Genomic DNA, 22,639 nt, shown 5'->3' on the forward strand with positions numbered 1-22,639 from the left:
CCCTCTCCTCCCTCTCCCTCTCCCTCTCCTCCCTCCTCTCTCCTCTCCCTGAGACAAGATCTCACTATACTGCGTTGGCTGACCTAGAGCTGCTATGTAGACTTGGCTGGCTTCAAGCTCACAGAGATCTGCCTATCTCTGTCTCTGGGGTTAACAGCATTTGCCACTACACCTGTGACTATCTGTTCTTGTTCTTAAGAAAACTGTCATTTCATGTCAATGGTCAGGAAATGTTTATCAAAAGCTACCCAGCTTCAGAAAGGCTTCAGGACTTCTTGTTGCCCTTGTGGCTAAAGTTCAGCTCTTGAAACATTTCCCTACCCCTGTGGCTTTCATGCTTGACACCTCCAGAGTCACCCAGATCATCTGTTCCAACGTGTCTGATTGACTGCGTTTAGGGTAGTGCCTAGAATTCTGAATTCCTAACTCAATATGGGTCTTGAGACACACTTCCAGAGCCACTGACACAGATCATTGAGACCAACCTCCAGGTGAAAGCCAGTTCTTTAACACCCATCAAATTTCAGAAACAGGAGGAGGAGACAGAATCTTGAAGCCAGATAGGCCAAGCTCCCCATTGTCAGAGATCCCACGGGATCTAATTCCCCAAGGCAGTCTTGGTTGGTGACTGCTGCTGTTCGCTTTCACTTTGAATTACTTAGCATCTCCCTTCATCCTGAAAGTGAATTTGTTTTCATGCCTCTCTACACATCCTAATACTCTCAGATATCTGCTTCATTCTGGCCTGCAGGAATCCCTCATCTGTAATGGGAAATGAATTCCTTCAGGGAAAGCCTGCTTCTGTTTTCGTGAGGGTCACAGAGCGAGGAACTCCTGCTTCTTGTTCCACGGCTGACCACAGTTTTGGGTCCTTGCCACAGTGTTGAAAGTTGTGTTTGCCCTTTGGAGGCCCTGCACTTCTTTGGCTATTACTGCGCACTCTTCCCTGCCCGCTGCTCGGCTCTCATTTTAGCTCCAGGGTAGTGATTTCTGTTGCTGTTGCCATGGTGTCTGTTGTCATCTGAGATCAGAATGAGGTTCCTTAGAAGTCTCCCTTACTTCCTTTAGTTGTTGTTGTTGTTGTTCACATTTTATTATGGAAACTATCAAACACATTAAGAATAATGTAATAGGCTTCTGTGCATTCACCAAACAGTCCCACAATAATTAACTCATTCCAATCTTGTATCATCCGCATCCTGACCAAATTCTTCACCCTCACATAACCACAGAAGCAGATCTCAACATCCTGTGGTTTTTATCTCCAATTAATCAGTGGTGTTTATTTTAAAAACAAAAAGAAGAAGAAGAAGAAGAAGAAGAAGAAGAAGAAGAAGAAGAAGAAGAAGAAGAAGAAGAAGAAGAAGAAGAAGAAGAAGAAGAAGAACAATAGAGCTCTGCATCTGAGGGCAGTTTGGCTGCAACTGCAGCCCTATCCATCCACAGACCTGATGCTGTTTATTTACATGACTAGGCCAGGGTCCCTTTCTTCTCTCACCACTTCATGGGCATCCCTCTTGAAACTGCACACTTGGTGATAGAGGTTGATGTTCTCTGAACTATTTCTTAGTCAAAGATACAAGAGTAGCTGTAATCCCATTCCAGAACCTTCAAACAAGCTCTCGAGAGTAAGAACTGGACTCAACATGGTGGCACAGACTTCTAATTCCAGCACTCAGGAGAAGGAGGCAGACAGATTTCTAGAATGAGGCTAGCCTTGTCTACAAGGAGAATTTCAGGCAAGTGGGAACTACATAATGAAACTCTATATCAACAATAATAATAGGACTCTTTTTTAAAAATCCACTGACCCTTATCACATCTAAGAAAGCTAGTAATTTTGTAATATCATTGAATATATAGAGTTCAAGTTTCTCAATAGTTTTACCAGGGTTTTTGTCTATTTGCTCAGAACAGGTGCCAAATAAGTTCTATACCTTGTCACTGGTGGCTACATCACTTCTTTGGTGACTTAGATGGTCCCCAGACTACCTCACCCTATTTACTGGGAAAGCAAATGGTTTGTTCCCATGTCCTTGGAATACACTTGGTTATTTTTAAGATGTTGTTCAGCATGGTTTTTGTCACCCTTGTCTCCCATGTATTGACAAGGTAGCTCTAGAGCTGCATTGCCCAATGCTGTATCTCATAGCACATGAAGCTATTGGAGTTTGAATTACTAAAGATCAATACAATGTAAAGCTCGGTTCCTCGACCACACAAATCTTATTTCAAAAGTTTAGCACACATATGATGCTAGCAAGTTTTATTGGGCTCCCTATATATTCTGTGCACATACACATACAAAACATTTCCGTCATCAAAGGAAGTCCTATTGGACCTGTTCTTACTAAGGCTCACTGGTGAGGGTTAGGGTTGGGATTAGTGCTAGAGTTGGGTTTAAGGTTAGAATTGGGGTTAGCGCTAGGGACTAGGCATTTGATTTAGGTTTAGGGTATGTGTGGGTTACAGTTATGGTTAATGTTATGGTTGAATTAGGAATGGGGTGATATTAGAATTGATATAATATTAATGTTTATATTAATGTTATTGTCATTGTTGCTTTGGTTTGGGCCAAGGCTACTTATAGGTAGTGTTGTTCTACTTTTCTCAAGAAATCAAATGCTCAGTTGGAAAACGATTGCTACAGAAGCACAAGGACCTGAATTTGAACATGGAACACCCAGCAAAAGCGAGGTACAACGATACACTGCTTCTAATCCCAGACCCACTGAGGGGTTTGGGAAGAGGTAAATCCCTGAAGCTTGCTGGCCAGGCTAGTCAATTAGAGAGGCCCAGGTTCAGCGAGAGAACAATGTAAACTTGAGAGAACAGTGGGGAACCCACTAAAGCTCCCCACCATGATTCTAGACAAAGCTGTCACTTTCTTCATTATTTCCTACTCTGGACCCCATAGGACCATATTCAGTGCCTCTTAAGCTCGGCAAGGATGGCAGTCTCACCTCCCTATCTCTCCCAGAGAAGGAAGCAGGCATTCATTATCCTAGGAGACAGGCATGCTGAGATGGAAACCACACTCTGCCTATCTCTGGGAAAGGAATGCCTGGTCCTACAGTACTGTCCGGTTAAGGCTCTACAAATTATATCAATGCAACCCCTCCCAAGATCCTCACTACCCTGAAAGTCTTCTGCCAGCACCCGAGCATCCCACAGGGCTCTGTGCTCCCTGGTGGTGCTCAGCCAGCTGAGATCAGCACACATGGATGAAAGTTCTTTCTCCAAGAATACACCCAAGGCCCCTGGAGAGGTAGCCACCCACAGACTAAGTCCTTCTGTTCTGACTGTCAAATGCTAACCCAAACCTCCCAGCAGCCTCTGGGCCAGACCTGTCTGATCCTACTTATATCTGAGGTTTATACTCCAAAGCTATGTGTGGCTTCCTGAAAAGCGTCCTGCGAGATTATCTCCCAGTCGTAACACAAATCGCTCCTTGGCATTTCAGAGACCAGGAGCATCTAACACAGGATTCGTACATAGGGAAAGTCTGTGAAGAGAGTAATTTGCCGAACATTGTGATTTATATTTCTCTTCATATCTAATCATGCCAGAACAATGAACATGGATGGGGGAGGAGAAGGAGGCTGTGCTTGATCAGTAAATGTCATGTGCATGGACAGAAATACCACAGTAGATCCTACTAGTGTGTACAATTAGTAAGTGCTAATTTTTAAATGCCATGTATAGAAAGGAATGTTTACACGTGTAAAAACCGGCAGAAGAAAAATTCTAGGAGTGTGGTGGTTCTCCTCCTCCTGCATGGGGAGGCTAGGATGCCCACGTCCTGGGAGTCATGACTCGGTGGGTAGAGAAAGGGGTTTGGAAAGAGAGAGACCCAGGTTATGAGCCAGCCCCTTCATGAGCTGCTGGTTTTATGAACTTTGACGAAAGAGCCACTGCAAACCCGTCCTTAATTTCTGAAACTGTCACATCCCTACCCTTCACAGAACAAGGACAGAAACTAAGAGCTAAAGACACACACACACAAAAAGCACCTAAGCAAACACCAGGCTTGTTGCAGAAGCTTGGTAAAGATGGCTGCCTTCCACCAACGCCTGCTGCCTGGCCTTGCAGATGAAGGAGCAGGTGGGATGGGGTGTTATTTTTGTAGCATAGGTGTGGTCTTCCAAAATCACTGCAAAATCCCAGTGACTTACCCTCCCTGGGCCTGGACTTTCATGTCAGGGAAGGATTTTCTCACAGGGCTGCTGCAGGGTTTAGAGAGCTCGCACCTAATCATGCACAGTCTCCCTCCCCACGGCTTGCCCTCCCCCACCAGGTAGATAAGCTTCTGCAGAGAAGCAGGACATTTGGGAGGATCTGAGACCAAGCGGGAGGTGTGAAAGAGGATGGTGCTAAACACTACACCAGGGCAGAGCAGGATGCTGCCTGGAGGGACCAAAAGCCAGTTCTCCCTGGGTGGGACAATTGGCTCCTCAAGGGGGGAGCTTCAAATAAATATGCTAACTATTTCAGTGATTGGTAGCTCCTCAAATACCCAAAACACATGAACACATACACGCCATATCCGTGGTACGAATTTTTCTTATTTTGATGGGTGGGCTCCCTGTGTCGCCCAGGCTGGTCCTAAGCTCCTCACTAAGTGACCCTTCCACGCTGGCTTTGCCAGTAGCCTGAATTACATGTGCATGAGCTGTGCCCAGCCTGCTTTTAAAATGTAATGAGAACCATGGCAATTATCACAGAGACAGGGATCTAAAAAAAAAAAAAAAAAAAAATCCCTTGAGAGGTAAGAAAAAAAAGAAAAAGAAAAAAAAAAAGAAAAGAAAAGCAATTGAGAAACTGCTCTATGGAACCCAATAGGATCGGGACAAAGAATTAATTTTCTACTTCTGGGATATAAGCAAAGATAAGAAATGGACCGGCAGCAAGAACAGGGAAAGTTCTACTTCACCTGCTGAACACCAAGGAATAGATTTTGATGTAGTGAAAATTTTGTTATTGCTGTTGGTTTTATTGGCTTTTTTAAAGATATATATATATATATATATATATATATATATATATATATACACAAATATGCACATACATATACCCAAATACACACACACACACATATGATGATTTTTCTTGCTGCTGACAAAACCAACTAAAGCAGAGAGGGGTCGACTTTGCCCTACACATAGTCTAGCCCAGGAGGGACGTCATGGCTGCAGCAACAGAGGGCAGCTGATCACACTGCATCCCTAGTCAGATACCAAGAAAATGACTCTGGTGCTCAGTTTACATACATCTAGGGCAGCTCTCCCTACCTCAGTTAACCCACCCTAGCAATCCCCTCAGACACGCCCATGGGCTTCTCTCTGAGGTGATCCTACATCGTGTCATGTTGAGGATCACAATACACGCACTAGGAATTGAGCCTGGCATATGACAGACACTGAGCCAATCTGCCAGTTAGAAGCAAGTTCCAGCTTCGCAGTGAGGAAACGGTATCTTGAATCAACAATGAAAGCAGTCTTTTCCAAAGCCCGGTTCTTTCTAGTGTGGCCATCCTCCCAAGCAACCTGGACAGTGCCTCCTGTCATGAAACCACTATTAAAGAAAACTCACTTTCACTCTCTTGGGTTCGGTTCACAAATTAAATAACCATTCGACATTGAAGCTGCCTTGTTGCTCTGTCTTTTTCAAGGCATTTCCACAGAAAGGGCCAAAAATCAGGACAACGTTAAATATACCCAGAATCTTTGCCAGTTCCTCTCAAGAACAAAGGAAAAGCAGAGGATGAGTAATGGAAAGCAAGAAGCAGTTATAAGAGGGCTCGAATTTTAAGGCACATTAACAAGCCACACTTCTTAAACTATGCAGTAAAATAGCATTCTGCACATGTGGGCCTTACAGAGCCCAGAGACTGCAAAACCCTATATGCTCACCACTGCCCTGGGTTTAGCTTCCTGTTATCTAGACACGTAGGAGGTTCCCTGACACCCATGCAGAGATAACAAAAGCAACCAGACATGCCAAATCCGGAATTTTGTTGCCATGAACCAAGTGATGCCAGCCAGGCGACCCTGCGGTGTGTGTGGGGCTGGAGGTTTAGAGTTGCAGACTCCAGACAACATCCACTGCACTCTCTTCCCTTCCGGGGCTCTGGATGGAAGCCTAGCCGCCTGCCTCCTCCCAGGCCAGAGCCTCATCTGCAGACCCTCGGAAAAGTCAACAAATTGACATCTGCAAGTTCAAGCAGGAAGTCAAGGCTGCTGGAGACAGTCTATTTGTGCCTGCCTCTGAATAATTTAACACTCCCTCCAAAATAGACTATCATTAGAATTTGTCAATTCCTGTGCATTTAAGCAGACAGCTCAAAAAAAGAAAAAGTTCCCACACACGTATTACCTCTAAGCAGTGGAACAGACAGGTGGTGGCTCAGTTCTGTCCCCTGCCCCCATTTTTTTTTAACCTCACTGATTCATCTGGCACAAACGGAAATGTTCTTTATGGTCTAAATAGCCCTGAGACCAAATCTGTACTTTAGGCTTGAGATGTAGGGGAAAAAAAAAAAAAAAACTAATTCCTACAAATGCACGGGTGTGTCTCTGCCTCCACCCTTCCTCTGTGTGTGATGCTATTCAATTCTCTTACCCTTTTGACCTCAGCTTCTCCAGCCCACAATTGTGAAAGGTGATGTGGCCTCTCCTGATGGGTGTAACAGGGTTAAAAGAGCCAGTGAGGGCAATGCAGATCTCTCAAAGCATTTTGCCTTCTCTATTCCCTATGCACTGGGCTTAAGTAAAACGGTGCCAGTTCCATGAAGAACTAGCATGTACAGCTTCTAGATGGCCATAACCCCTTTGTGATTTAACCTGAACTGTTCCCACGGGCTCATACATTTGGATACTTGGGCCCCAGTTGGTGGTGCTTTGGGGAGCAGCTGTAGAACCTTTAAGATGTGGGACCTAGCCTGAAGAAATGGATTGCTCAGAGAGAGGAAGGTCTTACAAGTTATAGCCTGGGCTTGTTTCCTACCAATGTCTGCTTCTTGGTTGTGAGGATCCTATAGCCATGGACATGCTTCCAGGAGCCATAACTTCCTGAGCATGATGTACTGTCGAATCCCAAACCACGGTTCTGCCTTCCCCACCATCACGGGCTGTTTCCCCTGAACTATGAGGCAGAATACAGACTCCCTTCTTCCCTTAAGTTGTCTGTCAGCCCTCCCCTGGGTCTCCTTTTCTGCGTGCTTCTTTCAGCCTTTGACCTTCATCGTTCTGTGCATGACGCTTCTCTCCTCTGCTTCCGCTGTCTCTCTGCATGATTTCAGCCAGACCTTCAGCTCTAGCCATGCCTATGGCTCACATGTTGATCACGCTCGTGGATTTGCTGCAGTTTTCTTCCAGGTGCCCACTGGGCCCATGAAATCCCAACGTGCGATTCCTTACCTATCCTCCCTGTTGCGCTTGCCTGGGATCTTCAGCTGGCTGGGTTCTGCTGCTTTCCTCAACCTCTTGCCCACACTTGCCAAGTTCTAACCTTTCCATGGCACTAGCGTTAGTCATGGTTAACTGATCTTCTTCCCATACTGCTACCCAGCTATGGACCGTAGCCAGGCTTTTCTACACAGTGGCGGTGGCGGCAGCTGCCCACGTGGTCCAGGTCTGCGGCTCCTTTCCTTCCAACCCATCCACACTGCCCTCCCCAGAGGCATCCCCTTAGAATTAGGTTGTTAGTTTGAGCTCCCTTTGCCGAACCCTCCCTGAGCATCAAGCACTGAGACAAAAAAAAAGCTCTTTACCACCCCACTCAACCCTCCCTAAGCTCCCACTTGTCCCTCTATTTCACAGGTGAGGAAGCAGAGGCTGAGGAAGGACAGTCTCATGCTACAGTGACAAAGCTAACTGACTCCAGGATGTGGGCCCCAAACTGTGAAGTCTTACTACTTCCATCCACAGACCACTTGGGACCAAGTCGATAGCTTCCAAAATATCCTCTAGTAGCTTTACTCGCCTACCAACTTCCTCATGCTGTCCCTGGGAGCACGGTCTGTGCTGGCCCATCATGCTCTACCTCCAGGTCTTCATTGCCTCCACTTTACTGCTGTCCATCTTTGCAGCCACGCCCATGCAATCAGGCCAAGCCCAAGTTTGAGCTTTCCCTACCCACCTTTTTGCTGGGTCTACCACCTCCCTAGGCTCAGCCTCACAGCTCCCTCCTCCCCTAGCTCCAACTCCAGACAGCTGTTTTTTGTTTGTTTGTTTGTTTGTTTGATTGATTGATTGTCTTAGTCAGCACAGTGCAGCCCTTGGCTTGTCTCTCTGCCACATCATTATCCCAGTCTGTCTTAGGAGACGGACATCTTTGTGGATGCCCTCCATGTCCTACCCATCACATTCCATACACTGATTCCAGAGCATGCTGAACACTTACTGAAATAACTTGATCCCAGAGATCTTATACATGCACATGAGTGCTGGCATAATTTTCCCATCGGTAAGCTGTCCGTTGGCAGGACAGGAAGCTTGTACACAGCAGTGCAGGGACCCCCACATCAATGCAGGGACCTCAGCTTCCAGCAGCAGCAGGCTACTGATCAGTGTGCTTTTCTCAGAGCTGCAGAAAGCTCACTGGTATGAGCTGTGAAGTCAATTTTAAAGGAAAGAGCAGAACAGCCTTCGAATTCTGACACATCCCCTACTCTCAAATCCTCGGGGTGACTCACTGTGGAAGAAACAGACGTTGTTCCTGGGAAAGGGTGGGAATCTCCATCAGACAGTTGGATGAGGCTGGTGATGGGATTCATCCCCAGAGGGTGTAAACAATCCTAGATTTGATTTGAGCCCCCCTCCCCCCCCACACACACACTGGGTGGGATGTTGAACCTAACATAGACAAGAATTCTCATGGGTGTGCCTTCGTTCTTCCAGTGGGGTGGGCTCATATACCTCAGGATGTTTTTTCTCCACAGAGTACCAAGTGCCTTAATTCACCATCTTCTCCTGAGTCTCTCAGCAGTCCATAAAAATGTGTCCCACTTTAATATTTATGTTGAAGAAACGAAAAGCTCAGAGACCTAGTGCTGAGCCTGACAACTTTGCAGAGTCAACACACACATCCTGGAAAGCTCTTGTGACTCTCCGTGCTCTAAGATACACAGGTTGTACCTGAGCTCCACCTATGGAGGCAACATGTGAGAGCCCTGAAGAACGGCTATATCCAATGCCTCACCCCTTCCTCTCCGCCCATTTCCACCCCTGTCTTCTCAGATCCTTACACATAAACCCCTCGGTGGGATGAGCCTTGGGGACTCCTTTTCCGCAGACTTATGAGATCCAACAAAAGAACAGAATCATGGGAAGATGGACAACCTGCTTCCTAATCAGCTCCTGGGCTGAGCCAGCCTCAGAGGAAGTGCTGTTGGTGCGTGGGTGTGGAGAACAGGATGCTCTCTTGCTTGGCATGCTTACACCAAGGGCACGGCCAAACAATCTGGCTCTGGAACACTGCACAAAAGATTCTGCTGGTCTGTATTCCAGACCACCCTCTCTGTTCTTTAATCAGAATATTCTTAGAAATGTTTCAGTTCGCCTTTCTCCCTCCTTCCCGTGGCTCATCCCAATCCTTCTCTTTCCTTTAAGAAGAAGGGAAGACCGTGGGAAACAGGAGAGAGAAAGTTTGAGTACTTGCCACATGCCCAGCTCAGCACTGGAAACCTGACATCCATATAGTCCTCGCCAATAGAGACATAGTCATGATCTCGTTGTTTGAAGGAAAACACCTACCTGGAGGAAGCTCAGGGAGGTTAAGTGAATCGGCCAAAACCACATGGCTTGACAGAACTAGCATCTGAGTCTAAGTTTTTTGAGTCCAAAGTTCATGTTAAGTGCCCTGCAGTATTGAATACAAGTACAGTTGGCAGGCATCCTTTGTCTTGCTCCTAATCTCAAAGGGAGAACATTCAGTCTTTCAACACCAGCTGTTCTGCATTCTCTGTGGCTTCACCACAGACGCCCTTCAGTAGATTGATGGACGACTATTCTACACCTCCATATTTTCAACATAAAAAGGTCTTGAATTCAGCCAACCAAATGTTTTTTTTTTTTTAATTGATTGAGATGATCACGTGGGCTTCTTTATTCTTCATTCTACCAATGTGTTCTACCACTTCAATTGACTTTTCAGTATTAAAGCCAATTTTTCAATCCTGGAACAAGTGCCATTTGGCCATGGTGCCTAGCATTTTTGTTTGCTCCTTATTTGGCATGCTGGCATTTGTCAAAGATCTTTGCATCTACCCAGAAGGCATCACTGACCTCCAGGCTTCCTTTTCTGCACTGTCTTTGCTTTGTTTATAGCCACTAAGAGTTTTTTTATTTATGAGGCTGATCTAACTGAGCAGTTATAGTGGGTATAATGGTAACTTCCCAAATATATCCATATCTAATACCCCAAAATCTATGAACATTTACCTTACATGGTAAACTTATTTTGCAGGCATGATTAAGGATGGAAAGATCATTCTAGCTCATTCAGGAGGATGCTATGCAACCATAGGATCCTGGTAAGTAAAATAAGAGAGGTAGGAGGGCTGGAATCCAAGAGAGAATTGAAAATGTTGCACTTCTGGATTTAAAGCGTAGGAATGCAGCTGGCCTCAAGAAGCTGGCCAACAAAGGAGACGAGACTTCCTTTCTGAAGCCTCCAGAAAGAATACAACACTCCAGATACCTTCATTTTTGCCAAATGATATTGTAATGTTGGACTTCTAACCTCCAGAATCATAAGAGGAACCTTTCCTGTTCTGGGCTTTGTTTTAGCACTTTCCCTAAATCAGGTGGCCTTAGTTAGGGTTTCTCTTACTATAAAAAGACATCATGACTATGCCGACCCTTATAAAGAAAAGTGTTTAATTGAGGATGGCTTACAGTTTCAGAGGTTTAGGCCATTATCATCTTGGTGGGGAACATGGTGGTAGTCATGGTACTGGAGAGGTAGCTGAGAGCTCTATTTCTGGATCAGCAGGCACCAGAGAGTGAGCCATTGAGCCTGATTTGATCATCTGAGACCTCAAAGCCCACCCCCAGTGACACACTTCCTCCAACAAGGTCACAGTTACTCCAACAAGGCCACACCTCCGATAATTCCACTACCTATGAGTCTGTGGGGAACATTTTTCATTCAAACCACCACACAGGTATAAAGCCTGCTTCACCAGCCCTGTAGAACACAGGACCCTTTCTCATCACCGAGGCTTTCTAGATGGGGACATGGACAAGAATGGCATTCACCTCTTCACAGAGATCTACACATAGGATGGAATCCTCCTCATCTGGTCATGACAAGCTCTTCTCTGCCATTCACTATGCTGACATGCGGAGCAAGTCCCTACATAGAAGGATGGTCAATGTCACAGAGCTAAAGCAGACAAATGAGTCATATGTCCAGGTTCCTAGCCAAGTGCCTACTGCCCTAAGTCCCACAATACCACTGTATTGTTAAGGGAACCCTATTTCTGAAGAAGTTGTCAAGAAGCTGCCCTTCCTTGGGTGGCATTTAGAAAACATGGTCAATACTGCCTTCTGAGAAAGGCCATTTCCATTTCCTTATAGATAACAAGGCTAACCATTCTCATAAGAGGGGTGGGTGTGTTCTTGTTAGTTCTGACTATGAATAAGTAATGTATTTCAATCATTTGATCATTGGCCAACCAAAGTGAGCACCCTCCAAACGCCCACCATTGCCACTATTGTTCCCATTGTTTATAATATCTTCATCCCAGTTATACTTAAGAACAATGGATCTGGGAGCTTTCCCTCTTTCTTTATTTCCCCACCCTATGCTTTATGCCCTTACCTTAAACTCCTGAGATCTTGACGAGAAGCCTTAGCTTGTGTACTGATATCATAATAATAATTATACAAATGCCATCTGGGATCATTGTTGTATGGCCTAGGAGATGTTTTTCAGAAACCAAGGAAATGAATGCAAAGTCAAGTTCAGTGTCTGGCACGGACTGAAACCCCAGCAGACACATATACCTTTACTCATACACTCACTGTGTCCTCTCTCAACTCAATATTGAATTCCCAATACTTCTTCAGAAAAGAATTCTATTTCAAGACAGGTCCAGTAAAGGGGTGATGAAGCCAAAATGAGCCTGTCAGGCTGGGCAAAGTCCCATGGCTGCTACATGCATGAGAAGAGAAAGTTAAAAAAAGGAAGACTGCAAGAAGACACAAGGAGAGCATGGCCACCTCCAAGCCAGGGACAGGGCTTATGAGAGGATAAACTTCTATTATTCAAGCCACCCACTCTCTGACTTTTGTGCTATGGCAAATATATCAAAGGAGCTCACTCTCCTTTAAATAAAATGTTGGAGGGAAGAGGCATTCTCTGACAGCAGAAAGGTTCTGTGTGTATGTTAGTTAGTTCTGCGCCACTGTGGTAATATCTGACTGAGCGACTTCAGGAAGAGGTCTTTGGCTAATGGCTTAACAAGCAAACAGCTTGTGCTTGCTCAACCTTTCAGAGAATTTCAGAACATCCATGGGCATGGGAACATTCATTGGTGGCAGGAGCTTGTGATAAAAACACTTATGATCAGGGTCAACCAGAAGTAGAGAGTAGACCTGGAGTCAGAGACCAGGCTATAATATTTTGCATTTTAATTTTTGTATAAAGGTGTTTTGCCTATGTCTATGCACGTGTACCACATGTGCACAGTTTCTTTTGAGCCCAGGAAAGGGTATCAGATCTTCTCAAAGTGGAGTTACAGATCATTGTGCGCTGCCAAACGTAGGTACCGGGAATGGAACCCAGGTCCTCTGGGAGAACAACCAGTCGCCTTAACTGCTGAGTCATAGCTGCAGCCCTATAATTGTTTTCAAGATTCATTTACTTGTGTGCATGTCTGTACGCATGTATAATTATGTATGCATATATGTGTGCAGGAGCAGATGTATGTGTGCGTGCATACATGGAAGTCAGAAGAGGGCATCAAGTATCTTCCTCCTATATTACTCTCTACCTATTCCTCTGAATTAGAGTTTCTCCCTGAACTTGCAACTCACACTTTATCTACTGTGCTAGAGGCCAGAAAACACAAAAGATGTCCCTAGCGATGTCCCCCCAGAAAGCATCAGCTACATGCATCTGTAGGTTTCTAGGCCTCCAGCGTAGGTGCTGGACTCAATGTCTGGTCTTCATGCATACACAGCAAACACTCTTTGGTCGTGGAGTTGAGTTCTGGCTCCTCTCATTCAATCACTACCCATGGAGTGGTATCAAAGCACTGAACCATCTCTCCAACTCAAAAGTTACAGTCTTTAAAGCCCCTTCCCTAGTGGCCCGCATTCACCAGTACGGCCTTACCTCCTTAAAGGTTTGACAGCCTCCCACAATAGAATTGCCAGCTCCAAACAAGTGTTCAAAGCATGATTTGTGTCAGAGTGATACCATAATCATATGAATTATAAAGAGCCCTGATCCCTGGGATGAAAATTTGTCTGGTAGGGTTCCCACAGACCACCCCTCCTCTCTCACTAGTACTTAGTGCTGTGCCTCACACTCAGTTGAGGCTTTGTCACTTACTGAGGAAAGAGATGGCATTAGCTTCACAATTCCCCAAAGAGACCTGCGTGGGGAGTTGTGCGTGGCAGCCTGGCAGAGGAAACACCACTCGCATCACAGATATGAAAAACTGTAAATTCACAAATGACAGATTCGTGACTTCCCTGGAGAATAAATAGCGAGAACAGATGGGTCCTGGGGCTGGAAGATTGCATGCAAATCTTAATAGAACTTTGATAATTTAATGAGTGTGGTGAAGAAAAATGGTGATTCAGTACCAGAACCAGTACTACAGCACAATTTTCCACTCTGATGTTTGACCCCAGGATAACTTCCCATCTTGAGGAATGCAAGGTTACAACGAAACTATTTCTTCAGGGCTTTAAAGCATCTTTCAGTGGGCTGGCATCCAGAGCAACTTGGTGCACCCTATTTTCTCTATGCTTTCTGCAAGGACCTCTCTAGACAGCAGTCTTCAGGATTTTCCAGGTTTTGTGTACCCCAAGGAGATTAATAATCTTGCTTTTCCAAATTGCCTAACCCAGCCTTTTTCCAGTCAACTCTCTCCTTGGTCATCTCTGGAGTGCTTCAATAAAGGCATGCTCCATAAAAAGAGGAAAGCATAGGATGAGGAATCTAACAGACTGGGTCAAAACTCAACTGCTCACCAACGGTATGTCTGCTCTGTAGGAGTAACATTCATTTCCTCGCAGGACTTTCAGGCAAGTCAGCAGTATAACCTTAGAGAGTGGCTTCACCACATTGATTCCTTTAGCATCACACCAAGAAGGAACAAGTCCTCAGCCACCAATGTGTGCCTCACGAACAGCAACAAGCTCAGGTATCGCTCCATGGGTATTGATTGAATGTGAGGAACCAGAGCTCAACTCCATGACCAAAGACACTTGTGGAGGAAAGTGTTTATTTCAGCTTACACTTCTAAGTAACCATCTATCACTGGGGAAAGTCTGGGCAGGAACCTGGGGGAAGGAGATGATGCAGAGGTCATGGAGGAGTGCTGCTGTCTGGCTTTCTTACAGTTTCAGACGTTTGGTCCATCGTCGTGACAGAAAGCATGATGTAACACAGGCAGATGTGGTGCTGGAGAAGTAACTGAGAGTTCTACATCTGGATCCACAAGCAAAAGAAAGAGAAGAGGCCGGGCCCAACCCAAGGGACATACTTCCACAAACAAGGCCACACCTATTCCAATAAGGCCTCGCCTCCTAGTCCTTCTCAAATAGTGCTACTTCCTGATGACTAGGCATTAAAAATGTGAGCCATTTTTATTCAAACCACCACACATAAATGTAGGCTTTGCTTTAAATCCTGCCCAAAATGCATCTTCTTCAACCTCTTTATTTTTTTTAATTGACTAGCAGACATTGTAAGGTATTTACCATGTATAACGTGTTCTTTTAAAATCTGTATACATTGTGGAACTGTCAGATAGAGCTAATTAATGGGAGGGTTAAACAGAGATGGAGATAAAAGGGGTAAGGGATGAAATATGGGGGGAGAGAGCTAAAACTAAGAGCCATTTGAGGGGTCGTATGGAAACCTACTATAGTAGATGCTTTTTAAAAATATATACATATATGGAAGAATCTAAATGGAGTCACCAAATAACAGAAAAACAATGACCCCACTGGATATCTCTCATCACCAAATAAAACTTCCAGTGGCTGGAATGAATTAAATCTAAATGTGTTTTTGGCCAAAGGTGTCCCATGGAACCCCCTCCCCCAAATAATTCAGGCTATCGCCAAGGCTAATTTTTGTTCTATACAAACTGATGGTAAGGCCCTATTGCTGAAGACACCACCTACATGAATCACTGGGCATGGAGAAGTCAGGATGGTGCCTACATAGAGACTTCCCCCTATTGACTAGAGCTGATGGTACTGAGAGGTACACTGCAAGGTGACAGAAAAGTAAACACCAAGCCAGCTATGAACCATTTGATCTGCAATAGTGACCTTCCTTCAAGATATGCTGGTGCAGTAGTGGCACACAAGTTATGGCAGTAACCAACCACTATCTGGCTGGTTTGAAGGCCCACTCCATAAGATGGAACCCATGCCTGACACCGCTCAAGTAGCCAAGATTAGATAGGCAATGCACCTAGGGGAAAACCTAATACTGCTAAAGAAATGTAGTAATTAAGTAACTCCTAACAACATTCTGCTATACCCATCGACGATCAGTGTCTAGCTCAGCTATCATCAGAAAAGCTTCCTGCTGTAATGAATGGAAACAATATAGAGACCTACAACTGTGATGTACAGAGAATAAGATATCATAAAACAATCAGTGATAAATGGGTTATCTTCATCAAGTCCCTCCTCTCACAGCCCAGAGACTTCTGCAGAGGAGTGGACATATTGTAAGAATCCGTGGTGATGGAAGACCAAGAAATCAAAGCCTTCTTGATACAACAGGGATAATCCACATCTGAATTCACAGACACTGTGTGGTAGCATTCACATGGCTTGTACAGGCCTACCCCAGATGGGGTCCAAGTACTGAGAGGGGAAGTGGACACAAACACCCATCTCTAACCTAGAAACTATATCCAATTGACAACCACTCACAAAAGAAAAGTTTGTTTTTCTCTAATGAAGTGTTACTAGGTATACAAAACAACAGGTCTTACACCCAGGAGTAGATGGTCAACACAAAGCAAACTCAATGGTATTTGGGAAAGTTTTAGTCTCATATTGCTTTGTATGGGCGTTTTTAAACTCACACATCTTTTGCTTATACGTTATAATTTGGATTTTGGATTTTTATAGACTTTTGCGTCTATAAAATGCATTTATCTCTGTATCTATATGTATTTCTAACACTTTCTTTGGTCCTTTTTGTGTTTGTTTGTTTGTTTTGTACTATTCTGGTTTGTTTTTATTTTATATAGTTTTGGGTTTTTTTTTTTTAGATGTCTGTCTTTTTTTCTAATGAAAGAGGAAGAAAGGTGTATGGATTTGGGTTGGTAAGGAGGTAAGAGGGATTCTTGGAAGAGTTGGGGGAGGGGAAACCATAGAATATGTATTGTATGGGATAAAATCATCTATTTTCAATAAAAACGATTTTAGAAAATCAGTATTTATGGTAGAAGCATCTGTTAAAGCTAATTCATATGTGCACTCCCATGGACTTAATCATTTGGGGGGTAAGAAAATTTAAATCTCTCCTGAGTATTTCCATGAATAAAGTGGTTATCAACAATAGTCACCGTATCATTACACCGTGTATCTCTTGAACGTATTGCTCCTAGCAGAAACATTGTATCCTTTGATAAAGATCCCCCAACTCTCCCTGAGCTTGAGCCCTGGTCATCCTGTTCTACTTCCTGCAAGTTCAGCTTTTCAGATCTCAGGTTCCACACTCAAGTGAGGCTCCGCAGCATTTCTCTTAGTGTCTGGCTTATTTCATGTGATGGACCATCCTCCAGGTTCTTGCTTTTATTTCATAAGGCCTGGAAAAGTACAGGGGTAGAAAGGGACAAAAATTTAGGGAAGATGAGCCCCCGGACACTTTGTAGCATCTCTATGGGGAACTACAGTTTGGTCAAATCACCAGAAGAAACAAATCAGGCAAGTAAAGCGTCAGGAATGGAGGAGCCAGAGGCAGAACTGAGACAGTTAACGTTGCGTGGTGTGAGCTGGCAAACTGGGTACAGGGAACTGGGTCCAAATGGCTCACAGGTGGAGGGGCCAGAGAGCTGACTCAGAAGGAGAGACTCCCAGGGAGGGGGTGGGGGCTCAGCAACTCCTTCTGCACAGAAAGTCCCTGCGGAGGCCATCTGGGATCCCCATTTGTGAGCAGCAGCATCTAACTGTTCTCGGAGGGCCGGAAGGGATTTTTTTTTTTTTTATAAACCCTTACTCTGAGCTCTGTGCTCATCTGACCTGCATCTACAACACCTTCAATTTATGAGTCATTTATCAACAAGACAAGAGAGGGCAGATAGAACACAGCAGAGGGAAGTCTTGGGAGCAAACATTGGAAATAGTCTTCAGACCAGACTCCTAAAGTCAACAGAAATCAACATTGTTTTACTTTTAAAGTATTAATGTAAATAAAGGTTGGAGAATGTCCTTTCTCCACAAGAACTATTTCAGAAGTCGGGATTGGTGGTGCACTGCTTTCCTCAATACCTAGGAGGCAGAGGTAGGCAGATCTCTGAGTTTGAGGCCAGCCTGGTCTACAGAGTGAATTCAATGATAGCCAAGGCTACACAGAGAAACCAAAATAATAATAATAATAATAATAATAATAATAATAAATAAATGATGATGATGATAGTGTTAATAGTAAATTATTTTAGAGTTCTAGGGCTTTTAGATATTTTACTATTTGCATATATATAATAGTATATCTTTGGGAAGGGGCCCAAGCCTAAACACAAAATCCAGTTACATGTACCATGTACATACAGCCTAAAAGCAATTTCATACAGTAATCTTAGCATGCCTGTACTTCTTATTACATCCTGTCACACATAAAGCCCACATTGAGCACACATAAAGCACACACACAGACATGAAATTTTCCACCTCAGGTGCCATGTTGGGACTCAAAGAGCTTTCAGCTTTACAGGATTTTCAAACTTCAGATGTCCCCATTGGGAATACTCAATCAGTGGATGGGTTTCTGAGTCCCCGTGGGAGCAGTGGGGAAGGGAGTGGTGGGAAGAAGAGAACTCAGGCAGAGCTGGGACCTGTGTGGTTCAGTAGAGTGTGGCTTTGCTTCTTTAGATTTCAGGTTCTCCCTTTTTTGATTATAGTCACGGTGAACATGGGAGTGTGAGGGGAGCGCCCTCCCATCACTGGCCATCAGTTGGAATGAGCTTTTCAGAAAGCCACTTAGCAGTACAAATGGAGACCTGTGTCTCAAGGTTTCCCACTTACCAAATCTGCTTCCACAGCAAATATTTTTCCTATCATGAAAATAATCATAAAGAAAGCAGCTACCTGGGTGGAGAACTTGAATCCTCCCCAACTTCAGCAATAAACATGGGTCATTTGCTAATCCCTTACAGACACAAAAACTGGGATACATCACTTCAGGGATGGTCCATCAGTTTATAATAATCAGAGCCAGAAGCTGGGTTAGTCGTTTGCTAAATCCAGGCAGGTCACTGGGCAGCTTAGACCTAAGCATAAGAACAAGTAAATTGCTCACTATAGCTGTGAAGTGCCTTAGATACATCTTAATTTATTTCTTCATCCACTTTAGCCATCTAAGCTCCTCTCAAAGGCTGAGAGATTGTCAAATTAGAAAAGGATTTATCTTTAGAAAGACAGCTCTTACCATTGGGGAAAGCTTGCTTTCCCAGAAATGTCAACCTTTTGTTCATTGCAAAGATAGGCTCCCTGCCTGCATTTTATTTATGTATTTCGGTCTCTACCTTGTTCTAAAAAGTAGAGCAACTGGCCTGAGCATCCTGCAGGGGATTCCATCTGCTGCAGGCCAGACAGAAGCTGTGGATTAAGAATAAGAGCCAGGATCCCCGAGCAGATCAGTCAGCACGCCCACACCCCCAGGTCCTGCCTCTGTGCAGACAGCTCATTAACCAGTATATAAAATAATATAAGACTCCACACAGAGCTAAAGGGAAGCAAGACAGAGCCATGAAGAAAAGCCAGTGGTAGAGGAGGTAGATTTAGCTTGTCATTTGCACTAGAAAACTAAGTGAAACATACCATTAACAATAATAATTATAACTGTAACAGGGAGATGTTCCTTTCTGGCATTGTTGTTACTTACACTAGCTCTCTAATGCTGATGGCTTGTCTGTAGGTAGTTTTCCTAGGGCCATATTGTGTTGGCACTCTTCAGTGCCTATGAGCATCTCGGCTAAGGTTAAACAAGTCCCTCTTTAGGATTCAGCTACTGTTGAAGCATTCCTAGGGCTTCTGCTCTTACCCTAACCATTAGGCTTTTTCCTTGCACTTCTCAAGCCCTCATAGAAGCCAAAAGAAACAATTTCTTTAGCACATTACCCATCTTCCCCTGTGGGTATGGACTCTCCATTAAGCTATCTGTCCACAACAATTTTCAAGCTAAATGTACACTCTATGTCTTCATGGTCCAAAGTCAGGGGACATGCCAAGTCCTCTTTTGAATGGTCATTTTATTCTTATATTCTTACAGATCAGCAGGCTTCCAAGGAGAAGTCATTGTCCTGACTCCCTTCCTAGAAGCACCTGCAATGTCCACGAGGGACTCTGTCGCTGGCCCTTCGCCAGGTTTTGTAAAGCAAAGCATCTGTATCCTTGAGCAACGACTTGCTGTAGGTGGAGATGCCAAAGCCTCTACCTTCCCTTGAGAACCCTATTCTTACAGAGACCTGGGTGCACCAAGGCCAGTTTTGCTAGCTCTTAAAAAAAAAATCTTAAGGGAATCTCAGAGGCAGACAAAGTAGAGTGTCTCTGTATCCTACCACAGAGCATTTGCAGATGCATGGCCATTGCCGCAGCACTGGAGATGGAACCAGCCAAACTGTCCATCAACAAATGAATGAAAACCCTAGTAAGCTTAGTAAGCTCATCATTACTCTATTAAAAGATGGCTTGAAACCAATGTGGGGAGGAAAAGGCTCGTTTGCCTTACGCTTTACGGTCCATCATTGAGGGGAGCCAAAGCAGAAAATCACAGCAGGAGCCAGGAGGAGCAGAAGCAGAGACCACAGAGGTGCCCTGTGTATTGCTTCCTCCCCATGGCATGTTCAGCTTGGTTTCTTATACAACTCAGGCCCACTTGCCTAGAGACAGCACTGCTCACAGTAGGCTAAGCATGCCCACCTCAGTAATCAATAACATGCCCCACAGACATGCCCTAGGCCAGTCTGGTGTTGATAATTCCTCAATCGAGGATCTCTCATCTCAGACAACTCTAGTTTGTGTCTAACCAGCACAAATGGATAAAGAAAATGGGTTTGTTTTTTTTTTTTTTATGAACTTCTGGAGCATGTGAAGAGGCTCGTCCTATGGATCCAAAGCTGCAGGATCTCCATGACACAGGACAACAGCAGGGTATCCAAAAGGAGTCCCAGTGAAGATCCTGTGTTGATAGTGTAGCAGAAACAGAGGTCTTGAACCATACCAGTGACTCATTGCAGTAAATATTTACAAGTAAAAAAGTGTGGACAAATGGGTATGGTGTGGGACACACTGTTGTCACACACTCCAGATTCACAAGGAGGGTTTTTTTTTTCTTTTGTTGGAGAGGTAGCAAGGGCAAAGAGAGCAAAGGAAGGAACAGGGAGGTGAGTGGGATTGGGGTGCAGGATGCGAAATTCACAAAGAATCAATAAAAAGTTTTTTAAAAGGAAAATGTGTTCTCTACATACACAATGAAATGTTACTCAGCTATAAATAACAAAAGCATAAAATATGTGGAGATAAACATATCTAGAAAATATTAAGTGAGCTAACAGACTCAGCAAAACAACAACAACAACAACAACAACAACAACAACAACAAAAATGTTCTCTCTCAAATGTAAATCCTCCTGTCACATTTTCAGATTTGTGTGTTTAACTTGGAGTGTATATAGTGGCAAGAAAACTAGAAAGAGAACATTAAATGAGGTTCTTAAGGGACGGAAGATAGCACATGTGATTTGACAATAGGGAGAGAGGTCTCTGGGGCTGGGAAGATTTAAACAGGGAAAGGAGAGGGATTGGAAGAGTTAGCCAAAGCTTCAGATGTCTGAAACCCATATGGAGAGCTAATTAAAAGCATAATTTAACAAGAGGAAGCTTGGAGTTAAGCACCCTGCACAGGTGGATAATTCTCCTCCCAAAAGCCATAGATTGTTGAACAAAGATCCCAGATGTAGACATGGGGCACCCCCCCTATGAATTGTTGGTCAGTAAGACCCCAGAGGCCCCTAAAATAATATAGGCTTCTGTCACTGCTTCTGGCTGCCCATCACGACTACTTGATAACAAGACCATATTTCTGAAGACTCTGCTCATCATACCATAGAACAAAGGGCAAAGGGTGGCACTTTACTGCCCAAGTCTGTACTCTGCTGTACTCCATCTCAGGCAGGGCTGCTTGCAGAGTCCCCATCAGCAACAGCCTGAGCAAATCCCAAGCGCTGAGGCCATTTTTCTAGCTCTGTTGGTGCATGCAAAGAAGACAAGACAGGCTTCCCTTCCAGAAAGCATGACCCTTCTCTGCACTTTGAAAACCCCACTGGGAAGTCTAACCACAGAAAAATCCTGCCGTTGTGAATTCTGTCATCTGTGACATACCTCATTCTCTGTCTATTTTTATTCTCTCTAAGCAAATAGGGTTTTTTTTCTCACTTGAAAGTTATTATACCACTGCCAGCTGCTGGGATTACACAAATAAATTGATAATAGCAAAGCAATATGCTGTCCCGTGTTCAAACATCTCCGCACAACAACAAAGCAGCCTGCAGTGCCAGCTCCTATTCACAGCCTGCAAACAGAAGCAGCACAAATGAGGGCCACCCACTCTCCCTGCATCAGAGGGACAGAGTGGCAAGCAGCATGGTCCCAGGGCGGAGTTTTTCTCTTCCATTGCCAATGTACTCTTATGTCCAGGGAGAATGTGCAAAGTCATGCTCATCCACTAAATAACTCTGTGCAATGCAAACACTCCTCTTCCTTTGAGTGGGGTCAGCACCCTGATGTGTATTAATCAAGTATCTGGGTCTTCTAGTTATAAATAAGCTTGTCATACCGAACAGCAGAATAAACAATTAATATTAAGAATGTTTGTGTGTATTTTATATACATAGGCAGAGATGCCTTATAACTTCCTAAGCTGTGATACACCTCCTCAGAACAGAGATCTCATCTTCTCTGCCTGACACTAATCTCAGCATCTGGCACAATAGGCCACCAATAAACATTAAATACATACAAGAAAACAAACAAACATATGTACATACATACATACTATGTACATACATAATACAGGCAAAGGGATCTAAGGAGGAAATCTGCATTTTTGACTTCTGTGCATTTTAGTTTTTTAAATTCAATCCTAGAGTAAGCAAGATAGTTGTGAACACTTGAGCTCCTAAGTAATGGAGGAGAGCTGGAGAAACTAG

The 22,639-nt window shown here is 44.2% G+C and overlaps 1 protein-coding gene across 7 annotated transcripts in view; it reads right to left on the reverse strand.

Annotated features, from left to right (window-relative positions):
* The window catches only part of Sv2b (synaptic vesicle glycoprotein 2B), a 174,085-nt gene that overhangs the window by 138,277 nt on the left and 13,169 nt on the right, over positions 1-22,639 (reverse strand). The window contains exon 1 of one of the 7 annotated variants that reach the window (XM_029540339.1): positions 8,404-8,570. The exons of the other annotated variants lie outside the window; for them this stretch is intronic. The gene's annotated coding sequence lies outside the window, so the exon portion shown is untranslated. Of the gene's footprint in view, positions 1-8,403; positions 8,571-22,639 lie in introns of those variants that run through there. 7 annotated transcript variants of the gene reach the window in all.

Source organism: Mus pahari, chromosome 1 (assembly GCF_900095145.1).
Source record: "Mus pahari chromosome 1, PAHARI_EIJ_v1.1, whole genome shotgun sequence".
NCBI classification, from domain to species: Eukaryota; Metazoa; Chordata; class Mammalia; order Rodentia; family Muridae; genus Mus; species Mus pahari.